Here is an 18,633-nt window from a genome sequence, read left to right on the forward strand (position 1 = left end):
AAGGTGAAGAATAGACTGAGCCAATGCACTTAGATCTGAACACAATCAAGAAAGGCAAACAGATGAATAGATGGCCAGTGACTTAATCACTGGGTCATTAAGTGTGAGGCTGAAAACAAACAACCTGTATTGTGCTGGATTTGGAGGTGATGGTTTTTCTTGTCTAGCAACTCCCAAACTTCCTGTGGGGATTTTCCAGTCCTTTTCTCTAGGGCTCCTGCCCTCTCCTTAGCAAGCTGCCTACATGACATCTCTGCTTTGAAGAAATGGTGGTGCCCCTAGGAGGCCAGCTTGGGGTCAAAGTGAATTCCAAACACACTCCAAAATTTATTAAAATCATATGTGGTAACACAAGCCACGCAATTCTGAATGCCTTATTTCTTCATGGCCAAAGCGCCTGAAGCTTCCTTCTTCCTGCCACATACAGCAAAGTAATTAACACTAGCATAAAGCCCAACAGATTCTGGCAATGCTTCATGTTCACTTACAATAAACCAAAATGAGTTCCTTGGGATTGAGTCAATTGTTGCAGAGAACAACATGGGGGAAATCTTCAGCAAAGCCAGATAAAACAATGATGTTTGCTTGCTGTCCTAAGGATACACAGGAGTGTCACTAAAGAGGTGCAGGGGATATAGACTGCACCAAGTGAAATCCTAATGGGGGTGATACCACTACTACTCCAGAAATCTGCCTTTTGGTAGAAGTGGGCTGTGGCATTTTCCTGTGTCCCTTTAAAATGCTGAAAGGATAGTGTGAGTGGGGCAAGGCTCAGTGGGAAGAGAAAAGAGTCCTCAGGTTTTTTAAATTGTATTGGGTTTTTTTTTAAATATTTTTAATATTTTTTATTTTTATATTATCTTTAAAAATCAAATCTTACCAAATTTTCACTTTAATCACAAGAAATTATGTATGTGTAAATACATTAAGGCTATGCATATGGGATTTTAAAATATATAAAGGAGATATATAAGGCTACTGTAAGAACAGGATGTGGAGAAACAGGATGGTTCCCAATTGGCAAAGGGGTAAGGCAAGGCTGCATTTCATAATTTTATCCATTGAACATGTATGCAGAAAATAGAATAAGAAGAGCAGAATTAGAATTGGTAGAAGAAGTGAGGATAGGAGGAACATCAATGATCTAAGCTATGCAGATGACACCCTACTATTAGCAGAAAGCACAGTAGACTTGGAACAATTACTAAAGAAAATCAAAGAAGAAAGTGCAAAGACAGGCTGAATGCTGAACTTAAAAGAAAAATAATGACTATGGACAATGGACATAAATTCAACCTAGATAATGAGGAAATCAAAATAGTTAAAGATTTTCCATACTTTGGATCAAACATTGATCAGAAGGAGACTGCAATCAAGAAATAAGAAGAAGATTAGGAATGGGAAGGGCAGCTATGAAAGAACTAGACTAGATTCAAAATTGTTAAGATATACAACTGAACAGTAAAGTCAGAATTGTCCAGTCAGTTGTATTCCCTGTCAACACATACAGATGTGAGAACAAAGTGGATAGGAAGAAAATTAACTTATTTGAGATGTGATCCTGGAGAAGAGTGCTGCAGATACTGTGGACAAACAAATGGATCCTAGAACAAATCAAGCCGGAACTCATCCTGGAAGCCAAGATGACTAAACTGAGGCTGTTGAACTTCAGCCACATTGTGATAAGGCATGACTCATTAGAAAAGACATTAACACTGGAAAAGGTAGAGGGCATTAGAAAGAGAGGAAGACTGCATGCCAGATGGCTAGACACAATGAGGGAGGTCACAGGCCTTAACTGAGGAGAGAAGTTGAGAACAGGGGGTCATGGAGATATCTCATTCACAGGGTCACCATGAGTCACAGTCAATTCTAACAGCAACAACAAGATGGTGTCCGATGGCCATGAAAGAGTGTCAGGTACAGAATATGAAAATTGTTACTACAGCAGCACATACACATATGTGGAAAAATCCTCTAGAATAACAGCTGTACATTTCTTGTGCAATAAAAAGATCCTACAAAAAGGCCCCAAGAAAACATCTGCTTCTTCCCCAACTTAGACATTACTGGGGCCTTCGCATCAGGGAAGAGTAGCATATTGTTCTAATAATTGATGCTATTGGATTTTATTGTACTTCCCAGCAATACGTTTTCAATGTGATCAGTCATTTCAGTAGCGGTCACAATTCATATATCACATGCATTCACATTGAGCAGAAGAGGAGCAGAGAATATGGGTGCTGCACTTCCATCCTGCTGAAGATCCAGGTTATCAAACACTTTACAAGCTGGCTTAAGTCCCACTAAGAAAGTGTGCAGTTTAAAATCTAGATCAGCTGCTTAACAAGGATCCAAACTGATTCTTCTTTAACACTCAGGCAAGTGGGACCAGGGACCATTCAAACTTTCATTCCTCTGCATATCAAGCTGCAAATATCTGTGAACTGCTCTGAACTTTCAAACGCCTCAAATGTGTCTTTGTAAATTTCTCCCACGTCAATTCCATTTACCTAAAAACCTTAAAGGTGCCACATACCATCTGATCTTGGAAGCTAAGTGGGATCAGCCCTGGTTAGTTGAGATACCACCCACAAACACCAGATGCTGTAGGCTATATTTCAGAGGAAGGAACTGGCAAAACCACCTCTGAGTATTCCTTGCCTAAGAAAGCCCTATGAAATTCTCATAAGTCAACAGGCAACTTGAAGGTGCACACACACAAAGAAACACACAATTCCAAGCTCTCCCTTCTTTCCAGCCAGGTCCTCTCCAATATGACTTGTTCCTATGCCACTTCCTATTTGCTTTCACACTCTCTTGCCCTTTTAGCTCAACAGAAGATGCTGGTCTAATTGCTCTCTTTGTGGCTTCTACAAGACTGCCATTATCTAGAAACCCTTTCTTGACCTTATTCCATGCCTCAAGCTCTTTCTTTTTAAATCCTCAACTGTACACTTGCCCTGCAAGCTAGTACTGACACAAACATACAAACACACACCAGCACCTCTCTAGTTCAATAATTGTGAGCATAAAATATAGTGGAAAATAAGACTACTGCTGTGTTTTCCAAAATTTGAGAAATCAAGCAATTGTGCCATTGGAGGATATTCTACAAGATTCACATAATAGTGATTGCTTTAAAACATGGATACACTGTACTGGTTGGTACACAGATGCAAGGAAAGAACAGATTAGTGTACCACCCATTCAAATATTTCATTTTAATGTGGAAATTAAAGACAGAGTTAAACATGTCTTGCTTCAGTCTATGAAAAAGAATATTCTACTCAGTTGTGTCACTTGAGTTTTAAAATAAATTAACTTTAATAATGTGTGTGTGGATGGGGAGACAATTTAAATCTATTATATAATACAGTTTCCAAGAGGTCCTACTCTTTCTTAATGTATCTAGTGTCAATGTCAACCTTCTCAAGGGAAATGCAGTCTGTGGATCTTTGCTGCAACATTTCTTTACAATTCATTTTGGATTCAAAGGAGATATTTCCCTAAGGTATTGCTCTTGATTCTTGTGCCACTGTTGCTGGATTTCAACCACACATCCTGAAGCCCTCAAACACCCTGAGCGACAACTCACCAAAGCTAAAGTGGTGACCTTTATGTAAATCTACTTGTTTGCCAATCCAAAACACATATCTCACTTATAACATCTTATGTCAGATTAAAGCCTCTCACCCTGAACATACAAATTTCAAGAAATCTAATTGCTAGTTCCTAATAAAACAGACTGGTTCAGTCAATGGAAACTGGTAAATCAATACTTACAGGAGTTCCATTGCATTAGTGGGTCTACTCTTGTTAGTAGTGACACTTAGGCTGCTGCCACAATGCAGAAACAAAGCAATTTGACACCACTTGAACTTCCATGGCTCAATGCTATGGAATTCTGGGATTTGTATTTTGGTGGGTCACCAGAGCTTTCTGTCAGGGAAGACTAAATATCTTGTTGTTGATGTATGGCTTCATGTCATTTCTGACTTATGCCAACCCTAAGGCAACCCTATGATAGGGTCTTCTTGTCAAGATTTGTTCAGAGGAGGTTTATCATTGCCTTCCCCTGAGGCTGAGAGTGTACAAAATTACGACTCCCAGAATTCCATAGCATTGAGTCATGGCAACTAAAGTGGTGTCAAATTGCTTTATTTCTGCAATGTGGCAGCAGCCCTTGATGGCCTAGAACTGGACATATCAGAAAAACAAAGCAAGACAGTAGATTTTGTCCTTGAGTGTCAGGCCATCCTGGCTGACAGGTGATAAGATGACCTTGAGGCGGTCCAGGGAGTCTATCTGGTGGTCTTCCCAATGAAGTACCCCAGAATGTCCATAGTAGTTTAGTGGAGTGGTCCATTGGTGAAGAGAAGCATTTCAACCACGTGCTGAAGTCTCCTCGACCTCTATCTATCACAAATCGAACCAGCTTGTATAGTTCAGGAAACTGGGCTTGTAGGTCATAGATTTTGTCCATGCAGCTCAAAGACCATGGTCTCTTTTCCGGAAACCTCTCAGTCTTTGCAGTCCATCGAACATCTTCCACTGTCGTCTTCAATGTATCTTGCAGGCTCTGATCCCTCTTCAACTCCTTCCTGAACTGGTGTTGTTCCTGGAGTGAAAGGCTTGTCAGAGGCTCTTCTTGCCTCACGATGGAAGGCGCATGCAGTGTAGATGTAGACACCTTAGTCGTTGTTGGTGCCTGAAGTTGTTGCTCCACTTTGGTGAGAGTTGTAGGACTCATCCATCCACCTTCTGCTCCCTTGTCCAGTGCTGACTCTGGAGCATCATCTGGGTGTTGAACTGTCATTAGTGTTGTAGGCACAACTGAAGTCAATGTCAAGGTCTCCTCTGCTATATCACATGGGAGAATAGATTGGGGCTATATACATTTACACAATCTAAAGCTCCTAGAAAGCATCACATTTATTGATGCACAACTGATTCATTCACTCATGTTCAAACCAAGCAGATCTAGAAGCAGATCTGACTGAGCTCAAGCACTATGCAGGGTAGTTCTATACATGTTTGTTCAGTGTTAACTGCCATAGGTGCTGCTTCCTATGGAATCCTTACTGGGTTTTGCGATTTAAGGATTTAGAGCTGTTTGGCTGAGAATTCTAAACATCCCTCCCTAAACTGTAAATCCCAAGATGGATTGGAAGCCAAAGTGGTATCACAGTGCTGCAATAATGCTACAATATATTACAGTATTATAATAATGTAATGTAAAAGGGCTCCATCTGCATTATTAGCAGTTCATTTCAGAGGCTGTTACATCAGACATTTATTATTCCTAAAGGCTGGAATCCTATATCAGTTCAACTAAGTGTAAATCTATTTAAGGAACCTGTTCTGGACCAGCCTCTCAAATCTTGATGGAAATATCATTCACTCACGCTCCAATCACCACCGGTTTGGACTTTCTCTCCATGAAGCGGATGCCTAGTAAAGTGGATGGGGAAAATTACAACTGTGGCAATAGTGTCACAGCCATGACTAAGTAGAGATCATGAATATGAAACAGTTACCTAGATTTATTCGTCTGTAACTGTTTCACATTCACAATCATTACTTAGTAAGAATTTTGACATTGTTGCCATGATTTTAAATCCTTCCCCAAACCTATTTTACTGGGCATCAGTTACATGGGGAAAAGGAGACTCTATTCTAGCAGCAATTGGAGCATGGGTGAATGGTGTTTCCTTCAAGTATGGGGAGATGACTAGTTAAGGATGATACAGGTTTCTGACCTATATTTCTGATCCTCACACTGATTCTCTATACTTGGTTCTACACAATAGATGACTATTGTTACAAGACAGCAAGTGAGTTAGCAGAAGGCAGAAATGCCTGAGGAACAAAGCAAATTTTAAAACAAACAAATAAGGGGGAAGGTTTTATGTGTAGAAATAGGGTAGCAATGAAGTGAGAACAAACTCTCTTAAAACAGTGCTTTTCTTAAAGATGCTGTTAAAATTTCCTCCTCCTTGGAACTGAATAGGGAATCCAAGAACAAATCTTGGCACTGTGCTGAAACATGCCTTTGAAAATCTGACTAAAAGAGCCTCTACCTTTTGTTATCTGCATATGAGAGTGAAGGAAATTCTGGCCACCAAAAAAAGTCACACCACACACAGTCTGACCCCACCATTTGCTATGAATTTGCTTCGGTGTAAAAGAGAGCTACATAAGGGAGAAGGGAGGGAGAGGTGGTGAAAGGAAGAAACAGAGATATCAGAGACAGAGAAGGCAGACAGGCAGCTAGTTTTGGTATTCTAAATGGAGTCTGAGATTGGCTGGAACTTGTGGGGAGGCAGGAGCTGAGAAAGAGCCACATTTCATAATGAAAGCACATACTACTGTCAACCAGAGTCTTTTCACATTACACAATAATAGCACAATGATTCAACGTTACACGTCATGACCACATCTTATGGAATCCTGGGATTTGCATTTAAGGGAGAGGCATTTAGAATCTTCAGCTCAAAACTTTCCTTGAACATTTAGAAATAGAGTTTAAACATCCAAAAACAAGGAGCAAGCAAACTTACCAAGGGAATGATAACACAGCAAAGATAAGCATTGTAGTGCCAATGATTTTCAGTTTCTTTTTCTCTGCAATACTAGAAATGTGAGGACTGCAGGAAAATTTCATTTAGATGGGCAGAATTAATTTTTGGACAGTTTTGCCCTCCTATACTCCTGAAACCTGAGTCCTCTTAGTTCTACATTTCCTATTTGTATATCATATCCAACTGTTATATTAGACAAAGATGACAAATACATAAAGGGAACGCCTAGGCCCCAGACTGCTTCCTAAAAACAGTAGGTCCTTTATACTTTAGTAAACTGTCCGCTGAGTATCTTACGGAACTGAGGCTGTTGTACTTTGGCTACTCACAAGAAGGCATGACTCGCTCAAAAATACACTAATACTTGAAAAGGTGGAGGGCAGCAAATGCCAGAAGACCACACACCATCTGGAAAAGATGAAGACAGGCATGAATCGACAAGACTTAAGCAGAGCAGTGGATATGTCTCATCCACAGGATTGCCATGAGTTGGGCAGCTAACAACAACAACAAAGCTACTCACAGAGGGCATGGAAAGTTAAATTTCATTCATGATGACCTGAGAACCAGGTTGTCTTAACATACATATTTGAAAGCAAGCTTTGCTGAAGTGAGGATAAGCGTGTGGGTGTACTTCTGAATAAATATGCCTGCGCTATAAGGATTGTTGGATTATGTTGGAATTTAGTAAAATTAAGCAGAGCAACAGCATGTTCCCAAAGGTATGTGTCTGAGCTTCTGGTAATGAACAGGATACTCTGTTAAGACTTTTAAAAAGAATCCTTCTAGCATCTTGGAAAGTAGACAATCATTAGAAAAATCTGTACTTTGATAGAGGAGTCCCTAAAACTGACTCCTATGCATGAAAGTAAGAAGAAGAAACATCCTTTGAGGCAGAGACTTTGCTTAGGAGGGGAAGAGGAAGAGGAGAACAAAGGGTCATAAACAACTCGTAACCTTAGTAGAGATGAGGAGATAGGAAGTGACCTCTTTGCAGTTACACTGACCAAAGGAGCAAAGAGAAAGAAGCAATACAGAAAACAATTATTCCCATTTCTTTTAAACCAGATCACAAATCAGTTTGAACCGGTTCAAATTACCCAGGTTCCCACTTGAACAAAATCACTGAAGCAATTTGGGGAGGGGGGCCATGCGCTAGACCCATTTAACCTATATCTTTTTGACACTGATTTTTTCCCCACATCTTTTTGGATAAATTGATTCTCTGCAAGTGTGAACCAGATGTGGATCGGAATCAATTTAAATTGGCCCTTTGACCGGCTGGAGCGGGTCCATTTTGAATCGATCCATTAGTGAATGTGAACGACAAGTGAGTTATTTTACAGGGGGGAAATGCAATTGGGGCAAATGTAGTGTGAACCACACTCCATTGATTCGGACAGATCTATTTGTAAGTGGGAATGAGGCAGGAAATAATATCTCTACTCCCAATTCTATAGAGACAAGCATTCATATAAATCTCCATTTCCAATAGATATGGGGTTGGATCCTGGAGTACAAGCCTCTTTTCTGGAAAAGATGAAGACTGATTAAATTAAGAATCAGTCTTCTTCAACAGAGTATGCAAGTGAAAGCACTGGATTGTTTGGGTCTTTCTGAAAGACTATCTTCAAGCAAACAGGCAGTATACAAATTTCATAATTTAATATGTTATTAGTTACATTGAGGTATACATTCTGAACATATACACATGCATTTCTTGATCCCTGGGTAACTAGAGGAAAGTGTCAAGTAAAGGAAAAGCTCAGCAGAGCTGACACTCACCATCCTGAGGGAGGAAGAAAGGAGAGGAAGAATGAGAAGAGTCTTTTATGTGGCTTTTACAGAAACACTTGGAAGGTTTGAAGGTGCCATAGTCTGGTTGCTTCATGCATGGACACAATGATCACCATGCATTACAACTGGTGATTGAGCAAATGGGGGAAGTCCTAAAGAGACAGTATGTATAGGGTAATGTCATGCAGGAAACCTTTACTATCTAGAGAACCATTGCTCTAATAGCAAATGGGAGAAAGGGGTGTACATAAAGAGAATGCTTCATTGAGCAGTATTTTCCAACACGGCCTATTAAACACAACAGACTAAATCCAATGACTAGTCACAGCTAGCCGTCATTGAATCACTGGAACATACATAAGCACAGAGGTCCAAAACACTGCAAAAACAATCCAGTTTGAGATCGCTTCAATTATTCTGGATCAGTGATAGGGAACCGAGAGAACTGTAGTTTATTGTGTCACCAGTTGATGTCTCACACAACTCAGTTCCCAAAATTCCCTAGCATTGCACAAGGGCAGTTAAAGCAGCCTCAAACTGGATTATTTCTGTAGTGTGTTTTAAGCCTAAATTTTGCATTGATTCTGTTGGTCTGTGCTACCTGGGGTAACAACTGGATTTTGGCCAGTGAGTCTCCCTTTTAAGCAAATGTGCACAGGATTATATTTTATGACTCCGAGGGCATACACCCAGTTAGCTTGGGAGGAATCCCCATTGAACTCAGAACTTTGTTTTGCCTGAAATGTGGGAGATCAGGACACAGAGGCCTGCTTTGCACAAGAAAGACCAGATTTCCTCCTTTTTTTTTTTTTCATTTTCTTTTTCTCTTTTAGCTTTGCACATAAGGCATTGGATTGCTTATGCATATCCTGGAAATAATGAGCCCAATCTGTCTCCTGAGATGATTTGCCAGTGGAAGAATTTCTGCATTTGTGTCACAAAACACCTGAAGCTGTCGTGGTTGACTCTCTTATGCCAGGGGGTTCAAGCCAAGTTGTGGACTACATCACCCTCATTTCACATAAATATCAAAATTACTGGCATTCACAACAGCCCCAGCATGGCACAGATTCAAGTGAAATTCAAGTTGATTCTCATTTGGCATTTTAGTCTTTTTCACTGAAATGTGTTTCAATGGAGGCAATGGCTTGCCATGAAAAGCTCCCTAAATATTGCAAAACTAACAGTGTGCATGTGTGTAGGAAAAGGAGCAAGTGGGTAATAGACCAGGATCACTGGTAGATCTCTGAGATTTTTTCAAATAATCACCAAGGCCTTTTTTTCTCCCAACACAATAACCATCTACAACTTCCATACACAGACAGATATTTGTTTGTAGGTTATGTGGAAATGACTGCACAAAATGAGAGGCAGATGGTTCCGTTTATTGATGTTATATCCTTTCAACTTATTATAACCTTATCATAGGGGATTTTATTGGCAACGTTTATTCAGAGGAAGTTTTCAGTTGCCTTCCTCGTAGAAAGAGGTGACTTACCCAAGGCCACCCAAAGGGTTTCCATGGCTGGGTGAGAAATCAAACTCTGGTCTTGTGGAGACCTGAACCAACACTCAAACCAGGACACCACAATAATTGACACAGACATAGATCCTGCAAAAGTGAAGAAAATGAGCTTAAAGAAAACCTCAGATGCCTTAACCTTTCGTAATATGGGAGATGCTCTTAACCTCTTGATTGTTTTTATTTATCTTTTCTGCAACCCAATGATACCCTTTTAGAGACAGGGAACCAGAACTGTACATCACTGGCCAAACTTTGTATACATTTACATGAAAGCACATTGGAATTGAGTTCTCCTAACTCTTCACTGCTGAGGTTTTTTTTCCAATTAACCTAGCACAACAGAGCAGGCACATCCTTCCTAGACAGTTCGGTATTTGCATCTCCACTGCATGTCCAAGAAAATAGTTGCAATTCCTTGGGGCTAAAGTACCTAGATCACCAGGCTTTAGTTATTCAGAAGTAAGTTTAATCCAGTTCAGTAGGACTATCCTCCAGGGGAAGGTGTAGAGCTGGACTGGGAATCATATGATTTTCCATGTGTTATTGGATTGTAGCTCATAGCAGCCCCTTGGTACTATAGCCAGTGATGATGGGTAACCAAATGTAGGCCAACACAACTGGAGGGCTGCATGACCCCCAACCCTTGTATATAGTATAGTAGCCTGAACAGTAAGCCTATACATGTTTACACAGAAGTAACCCCTTCTTCAAGTGTAATAAGAATTTCTCTTACATAAGTTAACAAAGGTGTGCTGCCTAAATGTATTTTCTTCAACTTAATAGGGGTTTGGATCAGGCTAATAATATCCATCTAACAGTCCATTGGATGCAAAGTACAGGAAATTCTATGAAATCCTGTCTTCCTGTAATTTCTTTTTTTATACCAATTTTCTTGCATGTAATCTTCAAGAAAGTACTCTAGGTTTGTGTAATGCCTAAAGTAGTCACTCTTGTTTGTGAGTTGTTCAAGCATGTTCAAAGGCCTTGCTCATTCGTGACAAAATGATTTCATCTGTGACAGGTTCAGAATGAATCCATTTGGATGTCAAGAAGCTAGAGGGTTGAATGCCTCTCTGGTTCCCTGATTGGTTGATTAAACTCACCTGACCTATGGCCAGCATTTCCTATGAAACTGGAGACAACTGCACTGTCTTTCTTTTAGACCTATCATTTTGTCTGTGCTGATGCTTTGGTCCTAAGTCTTGCTTTGCTGGAAGGTCCATGCTCACATATCTTGTACATAAGTAAGCTAAATGCCTGATGTCTCACATTTTTACCCCTGGTATATATTCCAGAGTTAGTGTGATACAGTATTTGTTTGAATGTTGGACTAGGACACTGGAAGATCAGGGTTCAAATCTCTGCTCAGCCATGAAAAACCACTGGGTAACCTTGGACAAGTCATACACTCGCAGACTCAGAAGAAGGCAAGGGCAAGCCTTAGGATCGCCATAAGTCAGAAACAACTTGAGCACACACAACAGCAACAAATTTTCCAGAAAGAAATGCCACTGAACCAGTGGTTGTTCTTTTGAATTACTGTGGCTAGAGGTCAACCATAACTATAGCCTAGATCCAATTGCTAATGCCAACCAGAGTAGACCCATAGCATCATCTGAATTTACATATGTGATTTTATCAATGCCTTATTGATTTAGTTGGGACGAGCAACTGGGCACAATGTGGTGCCTGTATGTTTACTCAGAAGCAAGTTAATTCTGCATATGTTTATTCATTGTACTTCATGAAATATACAGTATTGCCTATTTGTTGTTGTTGTGTGACTTCCAGTTGTTTCCAAACAATGCCAGATCTATTATTTTCTGTAGCTAAGGGTATGTGAAGTGCCCAAAGTCACCCAGTGGGTTTCCATGGGGAATCGAGCCCTGATTGCCAAAGACATAGCCCAATGGTTCAAACCACCATGAGAGGTCTAAATAACCTAAACACACTAGAAGATCCTGTCTGATCTTGGAAGGTAAATAGGACCAGGCCTAGTTAGTACATGAGTATGGGATGCCCAGGGAATACCAGGTTATATTTCAGAGGAAAGCTACAACAAACCAGCTCAGAGTATTCCTTGACTAAGAAAACCCCATGAAATTCATGTGATCACCATAAGTCAAGAGGGAGCAAAGGCATAGACACATATACACAAAGAGGGAGAAAGAGAATGCCCTAAACCAATAGAATTAAGCAATAGGATAGCATCTTAAAAGCTAGGGTGTGCATACATCATTCAGCTGAATGGAGTTGACTCCCAAAAGGAAGGAGTATGCAGTTCAAATCACACTCTGGGGCACAGCGTACTGCTTTGAGGGGCAAGAAGTGCAAGTGGACCCCAGCATGCTTTCTCCAAGGGCCATCTTGTGATCAGGGAAGAGACCTGGGGGCAAGGCAGAGAGTGGTGGGAGACCCAACCCAGCCCCATGGTATCTCCACCCTTGATTTCTCACTGCTTTTTGCAGAAACAGTCTTGTTATTAGATCCAAACTTAGTGGAGCTGCGTATCTACTTGTAGAAACCAATGGGACAAGTTGTTGTGTGCCTTCAAGTCATTTCTTGATTATGGCGACCCTAAGATGAACCTATCATGGAGTTTACTTGGTTTGGTTTTCTTTCAGGAGGGGTTTAGCTTTGCCTTCCTCTAAGGCTGAGAAAATGTGACTTGTCCAAGGTCACCCAGTAGGTTGCCACAGCTGAGAAATTATTCCAACCCTGGTCTCCAAAACCATAGTCCAGAGCTCAAACCAGTACATCATAATGGCTCTCCTGGGGGCAAGATAGTCATGACCAACTCAAGACCAGTTGATTTGAAGTGGGAGTTCTGCCTGCAAGCATGGTGGCTGGGGTCTAACTAACTATATACACTGTAGAAATAATGTAGCTTGATACCACTTTAATTGCCATGGCTCCTATCCTGGGTTTTGTTTTTTTCTTTTGTGAGGCACCAGCACTCTTTGGCAAAGAAGGCTAAAGACCTTATAAAACTGCAAACTCCAGGATCTCATAGGATGGAGCTACAGGACTTAAAAGTGGTGTCAAACTGCATTATTTCTACAATGCAGATGCATCCCTAGATGCACGATAGAGCTAAACAAAGGAAGGAAGGAATCTCTGGGACTGATAATGCTGGATTCATGTCAGGCCTTTATGATCCAAGCCGCTCAAAAACCCGCTGGAGAAATCAGCAGCCGGCGCGAAGAAGAGAAAGGGAGCCTAGACCCACAGTGCAGAAATAATCCAGGTTGACACCGCTTTAACTGCCATGGTTTAAGGCGACAGGATTTGGGGAATTGTAGTTTGTTGTGGCACCTAGGCTCATTGCTAAGGAAGGCTAAATATCTCCCAAAACTACAAAGCAAAGAATTCCATCGTATGGAGCCCTGGAGGTTAAAGCGGTGTCAACCTGGATTAATTTTGCAGTGCGGCTGCAGCCCCTAGCAATTCTAAGACGGATGGATCACCTCTCTCCCTCTTTATAGCGGTCATTCCTTCTGCCCCCCAGAATTTCTTTCAGGTGGAAACTTCTCCTCGCTCTTCCCTCCCTTCTTTGCCAGTGAACATTTCGGAAAGTCGGGTCTTTTCAAGGCTCCCCTTTAGTCCCGACGTTGCTTTCAGAAATGCCACAGAGACACATAAACGCAAGAGATGGAGAATAATTAAACAGAGCAGGAGCCCAGGGACCAGATGTTCTCATAACCACAAAGGAGGAGGAGGAGCAGGCACCAACGAAGGGAGGACATGACAGAAAAAGGGAGGACAGGGCCAAAGAAAAGCTCCAAACACTTCCGAGAAAGATAGGCTCCAAATGGAAGATCCTTTTGGAATTCTTTCTGGACAGGAGAGGTCGAAATGGAGGACAGGTCTTGGGAAAGGAGGACGCCTGGTTACCCTCTCTTAACCGCCAAGGAGGACAAGGGGCTACCAATGGAGGACGTCCGAGGGAAATGGAGGAGATTGCCAAAGAAAAGCTCAAAACATTTATAAAAAAGTAAATTCAAGTTTATTAGTCCGACTCAACATGGAGGATGTTTGGGAATTCCTCCTGGACAGGAGGTGGAAATGGAGGACAGGTCTTGGAAAAGGAGGACCAAATCTGATCACCCTGTCTTAACCGCGAAGGAGGACAAGAGACCAAAAATGGAGGACGTTCAAGCAAAAGGGAGGACGTGACCAAAGAAAAGCTCAAAACCTTCATATAAAGACAAATTCAGGCTTTCTTAGGGCCTTTCTTAGGCCCTAAAAGTCATGCTCAAAATGAGACTAAAGGAAAGGAAGCATTCAGGCTTCTCAATCATGCTTTTTAAACGCAGGAGGACCTATTGGAATTACTCCTAGACAGAAGGTTGAAATGGAGGACAGGTCCTGGAATAGGAGGACCAAGCGTCGTCTCCCTGGCTCTCCTGAATTTTTGGCTTGTTTCGCATCTATTGTAAGGCCTAAAAGAACTGGAAGAAGAAAAGGCAGCCTCTTTAGTGATCAGAGTCTTCCCTTCCCTGTGAATAACTGAGGAATAAAAGGGAAAGGCCTGTCTCCAAGAAGACTTCACTGGCCCTCGGACAGGAGCCAAAAGCCCAGCTGCCTTTGACCACTTTGGTTTGGTGGACCGGTGTTGGGCTCCTCCACTGTCCAGGGGCTCAGAATACATCACCTTCACAACAAACACAACAAAAACACACACCTCTGGGTGTGATCAGCACACAAAATAGGATAGATGAACCTCCAGATACCCCAGATATTTACAACTATGAGGCTGCACCTATTTACCAGTAAATAAATCAAAGCTCAGCTGAAAGCATACAAGTCCCCCTGGCACAACAAACCTACAGATGGAAAATCCTGTGTGTGTGTGTGTACATATACATAAACACACAACAGACATACATACACACACGGAATTCTATATATATATATATATATATATATATACACACACACACACAATGTCGAGCTGTGTGTGTGTGTATGTGTGTGTGTGTGTGTGTGTGTACATATATACATAGTATGTGCACACACAGATTTTGATTGTGAGTTCCTGGGGGTTGCTGGATGGCCCTTGTGGTCTCTTCAGACCCTGTGATATGCCAAGCTCTCTCTCTCTGTATGTGTCTGTGTGTGTGTGTATGCTAAGCTCTGTGTATACACATATATGCATACATTTATATATGTATATATATGCTAAGCTCTCTCTCTCTCTGTGTGTGTGTATATATATATAGTAGTGTGTGTGTGTGTGTGTGTGTGTGTGTGTGTGTGTTTGAATGCTTGAATACCCAACTTGGCCTATCCTCACTGGTTATGGCGATGCTAAATTGGATTAATAATTAAATCTGGGCAGAAATGTTTTGTTATACAAAAAATACCAGGCCATGTAGAAAGGCGAGTGGTCCATTGCAGGGTGGTCCTGAGACAGGGATGGATCAGGATGCATTTGGCGAGAGAATTTGGGGCTGGTTTCCCAAGAATCTGCTTGGATGAGGGTGCTAAGAAAGTGTCTCTTGTGCCTTCACTCTAAAAGGCTAAATGTCTCACTAAACTATAATTCCCAGAATTCCATAGCATTGAACCATGGCAGTTAAAGTGGACAGTTTGCCAGGCTCCCTGGTCTCATGTGTTAGGCTGCCTCCACACTGCAGAAATAATCCAGATTGACACCACTTTGACTGCCATGGCTCAGTGCTCTAAAAGCCCAGGACTTGCGCTTTGCTGTGGCATCAAAGCTCTCTGCTAGAGAAAGGTAAACGTCCCGCTGAACTATAATTCCCAAAACTCCATAGCATTGAGCCAGGGCACTTAAAGTGGAGTCAATCTGGATTATCTCTGCGGTGCGAATGCAGCCTGCAAACCAGGACAGAGAGGGATGTGAACCCGCCACCTTTCCGCAGTAAAGGCAGAGAAATCCCTCCCAAAGGAAACTTCTGAGAGTCGCTTCTCAGAGAACCGGATTTCCATTTATTTAAATTTAATATTTTATTGTAATTTTTTAATGTTTTTATCTGAGCGCCTCCTTGGGTCCCTTCTGAGAGAAAGGCGGCATATAGATTTAATAAATAGATAATAGATTGGTTCTTGAATGGATCTAGGCTGCACACCCAACAGTTCTTTGGGGCTGAAAGGAGGTGGGTCTGAGTGGTACCCATCGATAAGAATTGGACTATGGGCTGGAAATGGGTTTCTAGCTCTTGGCTAGCCAACTGTTTCAGTATTGAAAACATTCAGAGGTAGCTGTGTTGGCCATTTAACAGATCCAAACAAAAATCCATCAGTGATATCTTTATTGGCCAACCGAAATGCACAATATACTTGTGGCAAGCTTTCGAAGCTCCATGAGCTTCTTCATCAGGCAAGACGTTACAAACCAAACAGGAGAAGAAGAAAAACAATTGGAGATGTTAGTCAGATGCCTGCATGTTGTTTCGGTCCTTAGTAAAGGTGTTATAATGGGGAGGATATCGCAACATCTTTACTAAGGCCTGCAAAAGATGCTTGTAACGTCTTGCCTGAAGAAGAATGGATCTTCGAAAACTTCCAACAAGTATATTGTGCATTTCGGTTGGCCAGTAAAGGTATCACTGATGGATTTTTGTTTCAATATTGGCAGCTATATATGGATCTGATATTTCTCTCTTAGCCTAGCAATATTGCTCCATTGCTGGCTAAGCGTAGCAATGCGGCCCCAGCCCCTCTCTCCTGTTGTTACTGAATGGCAGATTTCTGTCCTAGGAAAGGGGCCTTGGATGTGACACTGGAAAAAGCCTTGAGTTTCTGCCTTGGGTCTGTTGCAGAAGCAAGCGAGGAGGTGAAGCTTAGCATCAGTCTGTTGTTGCTCTTGTTTGGATGTCTCCAAGTCCATTCCGACTAATGGCATCTTAAGGCAAAGCTATTATGGGGTCTTCTTGGCAAGATTTGTTCAGAGGGGGGTTTGACACTGCCTTCCTTTGAGACTTTGCAAAGGGACCTTGCAGCACCTTTAAGACTAAGGCAAAGAACCCATGCTTCTCCGACATGCTCCTTAAATCCATGCTTCTTTGTCGTGCTCATAATGGAGGGCATTTGGGAATTCATCCTGGACTGAAGGCTGAAATGCAGGACACGTCCGGGAAAAGGAAGACGGGCTCTTGTAGGCTTCAGCCAATTTCCTCAGATGCATGTTTGAGGAAAGTAACCTCAAGTCTAGGAAGGCTTCTGCTGCTAACTTCTTTCTTACTCTCAAAGGAGCTACAAGATCCCTCTGCATGCTGGTTTCCCAGACTAACATGGCTATGTCTTTGAATTCCTTTGAGGCTGAGAGAGTGTGACTTGCCTAAGGTCAGCCAGTGGGTTTTCTTCGCTGATGGGGAACTCCAGCCCTGGGCTCCAGAGCCCAACAAACTACTGCACTATTAGACAATCGAAAAAGGTCACAAAATGTGTGCATTTGCTGGTTCCACTTATATCCCGACTTTCCTTCAAAGCTCCCAAGGAGGAGGACCTCTTTGTCTTCCTCTTCCTCCTTTTCCCAGTAGTTTGCCTCTGACTTCAGTTAGAGATGAAGAGAATTTCACCCATCTCTCAAAAAAGCACCCAAGATAGCGTGCATCTTTTTATTTTCCTCTCCCACATTATGACACATTGATCTCCATTTGTTGTAGCCATGAGTGACTTTGGGCCAGTAACTCTCTCAGCCTGACCTACCTCTCAGGGCTGCTGTTTGTGAGGATAAAATGGGGATGTGGAGTTTGAAAATATTTAATAGAATAATAATGAGGAGAAGGAGGAGGAGGAGGAGACCAAGATACTCTGCCTTCAGATCTTTGGAGGAATGGCGAAACATAAATGAAGTAAATACCTTTTTAAAAGTTTCTAAAACCCTTTATTAAATCAGTAAACGACACGAATAACCTGATTAGTCCTTATCTTCAAAGTTCAACTCGCTCCTTTTACATCAGATTCTGTACCTTTCTACTCAGATGTCAGTCCCATTGTGTCCCATGTGTCTTACTCCCAGGTGAATGTACTTAGGATAGCAACCTTCTGCCGAAAGATGGATTCCAGAATAAGAAAGCTTAAGGGAAACAACCTGGGATGGTACTATTATTTTTCCACAGATGTTGTTTTGGGGAATTACTTCTTACAAGTCGCCAATGGCCTGCAGCCTTTTCCCCCCAAAAGAAAGTGAGGTTATTTAGCGATGGAAAAAAAATTAGAGGAACTGTGGAACAGGGCTTTGGCGTTATTGAACATCTTTGAAGGGCAAGCTTACCAAGAACGAATTACTTTCCAGTTACTAGCAGTTACTGTACTAGACAGGTTACTAGACAAGTAATTGGGAAAGAGAGTCCACTTTAAGGCTAAGGGACTGGTATGATCAAGTGTGAATCTTGCCTAATTAGAAAACTTAAATCGAATCAACAGAACTAAAGGATAAATGGTGCCACAACAAGCCCCAGAATTCCATAGCATTGAGCCATGGCAGTTGAAGCGGTGCCAAACCGGATTATTTCTGCAATGCGGATGCACCCCCAAATCAGGACGATCCGATTGGTCCCCTGAGTGGAGAAAACTATACCTTCCCCTTTCACAGTTTTCAGGTCATTTGCTCCGTAAAATAGTTTTGCATGGCTATTGTAAGAAGGTATTAAGATGCCCATGCTGCTTTTCAAATAGATATCCTCACCACTATGGCTTGCCGTTTTTTTATTATTCCCAGAACTAACTCTTTAGATATTTCCTAGCAAAAAATGG

Source organism: Sceloporus undulatus, chromosome 1 (genome assembly GCF_019175285.1).
Source record: "Sceloporus undulatus isolate JIND9_A2432 ecotype Alabama chromosome 1, SceUnd_v1.1, whole genome shotgun sequence".
NCBI classification, from domain to species: domain Eukaryota; kingdom Metazoa; phylum Chordata; class Lepidosauria; order Squamata; family Phrynosomatidae; genus Sceloporus; species Sceloporus undulatus.